Source organism: Gossypium arboreum, chromosome 11 (assembly GCF_025698485.1).
Source record: "Gossypium arboreum isolate Shixiya-1 chromosome 11, ASM2569848v2, whole genome shotgun sequence".
Lineage (NCBI taxonomy): Eukaryota > Viridiplantae > Streptophyta > Magnoliopsida > Malvales > Malvaceae > Gossypium > Gossypium arboreum.
The window spans coordinates 116,068,160-116,076,527 of record NC_069080.1 but is presented as its reverse complement, the minus strand read 5'-3'; positions in this window follow the sequence as shown (position 1 = coordinate 116,076,527).

Sequence of the window (8,368 nt, the reverse complement as noted above, 5' to 3'; positions counted from 1 at the left end):
TGCAATAACCTTTAGATATATTATTAAATTGACAATTCATAAAAGATTTAACTTGTGTCTAATCGTTGTTGTTACAACCTTTATAAATCACTATATAGTAAAGTTTATATTAAAATCCTTGAAGGATTTAGAATGCTGGAAGAATATTGAAATTCTCGGTAAATTATTCATTTATATGAATTGAAATAATTTGAACATGTGTGGTAAATTTGAGTAGTTGAAGGAGAACTATAAAATGATCCAAAATACCGATTTGTGTTTTTATATAAGAATCATGATTAAAGTTTGTTATGATTATTGTTGAATCTCCTAAAGAGATCAAAATATATTTCCCCAAATTTCCCTCACTCATGACTTTTAAAAGAATGGTAATATAAATGTTTAGCAAATACATTTAAATAGTCATTTGAAAAACTAGTATTTAAGATTGAATACATAGAATATGAGAAAGTATGTGATGTTTTTATGAGGAGGAGTAAATATGCGTTGTATTATTTTTCCCTTAACTGAGGTTTTGTCCTATTGGATTTTCTTGGTAAGGTTTTTAATGAGGCAACATATTATGCGTATTATAAATTGTGTACTATTTTTCCCTCGTTAGGTTTTTATCCCACAGGGTTTTCCTAATAAGGTTTTAATGAGGCACATTATCTACCAATGGACATCCAAGGGGGAGTGTTATGAATATCTTATTAAGTGAATGTCCATCATGATCAAGATAAAGTTTTAGTATATTTTAAATTCTAATGGTTATTAGAATTAGATCTCTACTTCTTTTATACTTCTTATGCCTATAGATAGAGAGGCTCTAATGAAACATTGTAACCATCCCTTTTAATCAATAAAGTACATTCTTTATTGCTTTCATATTTTTTTTTATTCTTTATTATCCTCATCTCTCTTTATTTTATAACAATTTAATATTCTATGATTATATTACATTATGAACCAATGAATTAAATCGATTCATGTTTTTAAATGCTTAAAATATTTAATTTTAATTTACTGAAAAATATAATGAAAATATTTTTAAACAAGCTAAAAAAGGATTCAAAAAGTAACAGTTATAAATTTTAAATAAAAGGAGATAAAGAGTAACAGTTAGCGAGATTGAAAATTTGAAAATTGAAATTTTGGATAGGGATTATATTAACATATTTTCTTAAAACACTTTTCAAATTTTTAATAAACGAATTTTTATATTAAAATATTAAAATATTTCTAAAATATAAAATTTTTAAGTATTAATAAAATAATATCAAATCATAGGTATTTAAAGATATATAATCATTATTCTCTACACAATTAAGTAATATTATCTCTAATTTAATTTGAATTTAATTAAAATAATTAAAATTGTGGGAGGAAATGTTAAAATTATATGCAAAAAACATAATAATAAATAAATAAATTTTGAAAATTCTTAAATCAATAATTAAAAAATTAAAAAAACAAGCTTCTTATATTTTATTTTGCTCATCGGCAATGTTAGCCTCCGGGCTAGCTATTGCCTGTCTTTTTCCTCTCCCATCATCCCTTTATTTCTTTATTCTTCTCATTCACCATACATGTCTTCTTTCTTTTCAGTTTGCAGTTCTATTTTGTGAGTATCTTTATTATCTTCACAAGTTGTAATGGATAGATGACGGTGCCTATCATTTGTTAAAACTCCATCGGCCGCCAGTAGTTTTTCTTGAAAAGTGAGTGTCTCTTTATCATCTTCTTAATTTGTTTCTGTTTTAAGAGTATTTCAAAATAATAAATGATTTCATGTGTCAATTTGGACCCGTGTTGTCTTAAGTTTTATTTTTTTTGTTTGTTTTTCCATTGTTTAATAAATTTTCAGTTTTAAAAGTTTTTGTCTATTTTTGTAGCACGTTTTTTAGTCTTACTTATGCATGTAATCTTAGTTTTACAAGTGGTTTTAGGAATGATTTTGTTGTCGTCCTCTCTAATTTGGTGAATGCTTGATTTTTTTATCGATTTTTACTCGCCGCTTTGGACCGTTCGCGGTTGATTTCTTTATCATATTAAGTGCTTGCAACCACTCCAGATATGTCATGCTTGACCTGTGACAAAGCCAATTGTCAACGTATCATAATTTTCTATTGATGCTGAGGCTAAAATCTTTTTCGTATTGATGGAGCTTGTCATTCACCATCTACGACGAGTGTTTCCTATTATTTTTTCTCTGAATTGTATGGTTCTATTCATTAAATAAATTAATGAATTTACCTTTTAAAAAAAAATATCATAAACAAAATTGGAAAAAAAAACTAAAATCAACCATTAAAAATCTAGAAAAAAAATCTAGTAAAAACTTGAAATTTGAAAAAATATAATCACCATCGGTGGTTTTAGAGCTGAGCATGGATCGAGCCACTCGGCCCGTTGGAAATGTAGGAGGGTTTGGGCAAAAATATAGGCCCAAAAAATGGGCTTGGATAAAAAAATAAGGCCCGTTTAAAAAATAGACCAGGCCTCGGGTAAGACATTTTTGGTCCGGCCCGGCCCGAATTCACTAAAGGACAAAAAATCTAATTTTTTTAATATTATTTTCTTGTTATTTTCTCCCTATTTTGCTACCATTTTACTATTATGTTGCTATTATTTTATTGTTATTGTTTTGATATTGTATAAAACTTAATTTATTGTTAATTTTGTTATTATTTTAAAGACATTTGTTAATTTTGTTATTATTTTAGAGACATTTACTTGTTAAGTTGCATCTATCTTAGTGTTATTTAAGGATACATATTTTTTAAAATTTATTTTTAATTTGTTAGGAAATATTTATTTTGATGTTTTAGTATTTTTGATATATCTATATATTTTAAAATTATGTAAAAATAATATAAAAATTAACATGGTGGCGAGTCAGGCCTAGGTTTTAGCATTTTATTTGGATTGGGCTTGGGCAAAATTTAGACTCATTTTTTGGGGTAATTTGGTAGAAGCCTAGCAAATGGGCCTAACTTTTAGTCGAACCCGACTGCCCATGCTCACCTCTAGGTGGTTTTATCCATTTATGAATTTTGAATAAAATTAAAAATGGAAATATATAAATTATATTAAAATTAAAAAGAAAAAGAAAAGATACTTGCCAAGAAATTAAAAGAATTAAAAAGATTGACTGCATAAAAATAAAACACAATTTGAAAGCGAAGAAATAAAAGAAAATTAACTAAAATAAAATAAAATAATTTAAAATTATAAAAAATATGTTTATTTATTTATTTATTAAAATTTTAATTTATTAAGTAATTTAATTACAGTTAAATTAAATTAGAGAAATTATTAAATATGGACAAGTGTATAATAAGACTTTTACATTTAAATATTTTTATGTAAAAGTTGATCATGTGACATTATATTATTGATGCCTAAAACCATATATTTTAAGATTATCCTAATATAATTTATTCCCTTGAATATTATCCTAAAGAGATTAAGGATGCCCAATTTTTTTTAATGTGTCAGACATCAAATCACAATTTAATTAAGAAGTTGTGATAGTAATTAACTTTCAATAAAGAAAAGATGTAATGATTACCGTGAGATAAAATAAGATCATATTAGGAGAACGAATATTATCTTAAAGAGATTAAGGATATCCTCTGAGAATAACACACTAATGATAAGATAATTGGACGAGTACAGATCGAGTAGCTTTCATAACGGTATGTCATTATGAGAGCTTAGTCATGATACTATAGTGGAATGACTTCGTGACTAAATTAGTTTATAATTAATAGGCGAAAAGCTAAAACTTAATTATAAATCATTTAAGTCATAATTGCATATGTCCAATTGGTCCCCACAACTAGCACGTTAAGACCAGAAATGAATTGTATTATGAATCAAATGAATAGAAATAGATGAAAATAATAACGTTAGAGAAATGAGTTACATTCGAAATAGAATATGATTTTCTCGCTAAGTAGGAAATGACCTTAAAATTAATTTATGGTTTTTGAATTATTAATTAATTAAAGTTTGAAAATAGATTTAAATTAATTGGTTATTGTAAAATTTGTTAAATATAGAAAATTAAATATATTTTCTCATAGATTCTTAATGGTAAAATTGCAATGGTTTTAATAGAATTAGAATTGGGTTGTGAAAATTATTTAATTAAGAAATTAATTTAAATTAATTAAACAAGTAAATAAATATTAACTTGGAAATAGAAAAAACATGAACTGAGTTAAAATAAATTATAAAGTGTTGGGTTAAAGTCTCGGAATCACATATAATTACACCTAATACAGGTTCCCTTTTATGATATGCATGAGACGACAAACCCTAATATTCTTATCTAGGGTTGCCACCCCTCTCCTTAAATGATAAGGAGTTGGAGATTTTTTCTATAAAATTAATATTATTTGAATTATTTGTATTATTCTATTTCAACTAGGATTATGCCTTCTCTCTCTATAAATAGACGGTACCGTTAGGGCTATTAACACAACTTTCAGATTTTACCAAAAAATAAAAAATTTTATTCAATAAGAAATAAATATATTTTTCCAAAATAATGATTCTGTCGGTTTTTATTTGAGAAAATATTTTTGTTTTCACCCTAAAAGATAAAAAAAAATTATTTTTGGTTTTGTATTTGATTTGATTTGTTCGAGCCCACACTCGAACTAATTTGTGGTACGAGAATAGAAAAGAAGATCATTTGATTGAAAGCAGGGAACGACAAGGATCTATCTATTCAAAAACACAGGTGCAAATTCGATCTAGGGTTATTGTTATAAATATCACAAACTGGGTCAATTTTCAAAATTTTATTTTTTCACTGTGCAAGAAAGTCGTTTTCAAACTGGGTTTTTTCCAACAACAAGTTTTAACGTTGTGATGAATATAAAGCCCTAATGCCCTTACAGGCTCATCTTCAATAGCCTCCAAAACTTATTTCTTTCTTCTTCTCGCTATTTTTACTCTTCACAACCTCAACACCTCATTTTTCACTATTCTCAATAGGCTTCTCATCTATCAAGTCAATGTTCTTTTCGTCATTAACATCCTAGGCTAGCTAGATTGTCGACGTAATTTGATTCCAGAATACAAATGTGAACAATAAAAGGAATAAACAAAGCATTAATCTTGTCAAGAAAATTCAAGCTAAGCATGAAATCGTAATTATCCATGTAAATTACCTCGCAGTCTCCATTGCCCTTATATTATAATATCTATAACTCAACTCCTTGTGTTACTCCCACAATTGAGATCTCATTGGAATTTACCAACTTAATTTTCTTAATAGATTTGCTAACCGAGAGATCAAGTTTACCCACAGATTTCTCCAATATGAACAAGTTCAATACCCTTGTATCAACAAAGACCACTATTTCCTTGTCCTACGATATTGATGTCCACATACATCAACTATTTCTACTTGCAATCCATTTTTGCTTTCACATTAATTATGATTAACCCAAAATTTAAAGCCTCGCCCTTTAGCTCCACTACATATTCTTTATTGATTGCGGACAACTTAAATTGCTCTAAATAGTCTCGCATCTTATGCAGACCATAACGTAAAAAAACACTCCACTAAGTTCTTCTCATTCTCTTTAAACCACTTGGCTTTGATAGAATGCACGATCTAACAGTCTCATCATTGAGTTATCTAGCTCATCATCCCCTTCAATAGTAGAAAACACAGGTTTCTTGTGATAATCTATAACAACCTCCCGACAAAGTCTTTATGTATGGTTACTGTTTATTGTACTAAGTGTAGTTTTGAGTAAGTAAAGTATTAGTTATGGTTAAGTATTAGATTCTGTGTATGCACCAGTTGGAAAAATCTGTGGTTTGGAGAATTCTTCTATTGAGTATACGCCACCCCAAATGTTTTGGCGAAGACGTCAAATCTGTAGTTTTATAGATTTGTTTATTATCTTTATAAGATTATTTAGTTAGTTAAGTGAGAACCGGTTTGAGTGGAACTCAGATACTATAATTGATAAGACTTAAATTATAATAAGTGCACTTATTCACGAAAATCAAGAGTGCTAGTGGAATAATCTAATCCTTCCACCAAACATTGTCTCTGTGCTTAAGTATATAAAGATATCAGTGTCTTCACCAATAAACTTTTGTGTTTTCTTTACATTCATCTTCTTCTAGAAACCTTACTGAGTTTGGATTCGCTATATTCAACCAACTCCCACCTTTGTGTTAGCTCTCTGGTAAGTACTGATGAACCCTAAGTTACTTTCATAATTGTTTATGTATTTTTAGCTCTACATGCATAATTGTTAAAATTATAAGTAAGGAAGGAAGCTTCCTAATTTTGGGTTGTGTTAGTATTTCTTGCATGCATGTTTGGATTCAATAGAGTAATGATCTGATAAGTGTAATTATCCACATTTTAGCTCAACCTGCTATTGCAAGACCAAGTGACAAAGCCAAAGATCCTGCTTTGTAGACTTTACTGTATTTCTGTTGAGTTTCTTCTTACTTTCATGTGTATAGTATTCTTATTTTATAATTCGTGTAAGGTAAGTACTTATACTCTAAAAAACTGAAATGTGTGTATATGAAAAATGGTTGTTCAGATTTGCCGATCTATGTATGTAAGGTTTGTGTTAAAGTGTAAAAACCATTCTTCATACTTAAGCCATTACCTTCTACTTTTGACAATAATGATATTGACTGAATCATGGAAATGATGTTAAGGAAGTATATTGATGGTATTGTCTTTGATGGAATGTACATTGAACTAGTAGATTGTGATACATGAAAATGGTTGTGTAGCCTCTAATAGGGCAAAAGTATATTGCAAACCAGATTGGCAAAACACGACAAAAGGATACAAACCAAAGGAATATGTATGGAATGTATGATATGAATCTGACTAAGAATTTAGATACGTGGTTGACATGAAGAAGGTTTGTCTCTATGGTCATATGTGCGTATTATATATGCCAAATAAAAAGTAAATTAGTGTATAGACTGTTTGGGTATGGTACTTACCATCTGGCGAATTTGTTTAATTGTTTTTGAATTTTTGAAAAAAATTGCTTGACGTATTATTAACTATTGATATGTTTTCTTCTGAAACTCACTAAGTTTTTTTGAACTTACTTAGTTACCTTACCTTTTCAAGCTTGCTTGTGAAGAAAAGTAAATTCCGTTTAACTACGCCAAAGGACCCCAACTGTTGTGAGACTTCTATTATTTTATACTATACATGACATGAGGGGATGATGTCCATATGTTTATTTTTGAAAAAGAATTCGTATATAAGACTTATGATTGATAAACTACGTTTTTAATGAAGTTACTGTAATGCCCCCGTACTCGAGACCGTCGTTGGAGTCGAGCACGAGGTGTTAACAGACTTAATTCATTAATTAAACAGCTCAAACAAATTATTTTAGAATTTCCAGACAAGCTGGCTAACTGCGTCACAGTCGCTAAAAAATCCATATCTCGAGTTACAAAACTCAAAATTCGATTCTATAAATTTTCCCTGAAATTAGACTTATATATCTACTTACTAATTTTTTTTCTAGAATTTTTGGTTTTATTAGTTAAATTCTCCCCTGTTTCAGGGTTCGGCTATTCTGACCCCTGTGTATTACGAATTAGATATCTCCATGTACAGAGTTTCAATGACTATGCTGTTTATTTTTCATAAAACTAGACTCAATAAGGATTTCACAAATGTAAGGTACAACTCCTAATTGTTTTTTTACAATTTATGGTGAATTTTTAAATTCAGAATAGGGGATTCAGAGATCGCTCTAACCCTGTTTCACCAAAACTTAAATATCTCACAAAATATAACTCATTTACCTGTTTCGTTTCTTCCATATGAAAATAGACTCATATTCTTCGATTACATAACTTATTAATCATTTAATTCCATTTCTACTATTTTTTGTGATTTTTCAAATTCACGTCACTGCTGCTGTCTGATTCTGTTTTGTGACCAATTTTACCTTTCCAAGGATTTTCATGGTTTAGTTAAGACATAAAGCATACATGTTATCATATATAAACCAGATTAGCCATTCCAATAGCTAATCATTCTCAAACATTTCCATTCTATCCATGGGCCATATCATAAGATTATTCACACAAAATGATTGGAATGCTATACATGCCATATTTCTAGAAATTACAAGTCATTATACCGCGATTGTCCAGTGATAGTGTGAGCGTGCCTCCGACCGTCCCGATCTCTAAATTGACTTGTCAAAACTACAAAGAATAAAAAAGAGGGAGTAAGCATAGATGCTTAGTAAGTCCACATGCAAATAACAAATAACTTAACAAAGCAATTATACCAACCAACATTAGCATAATATCACCAAAACATATATCACATTTCTATACATCATTCATCATC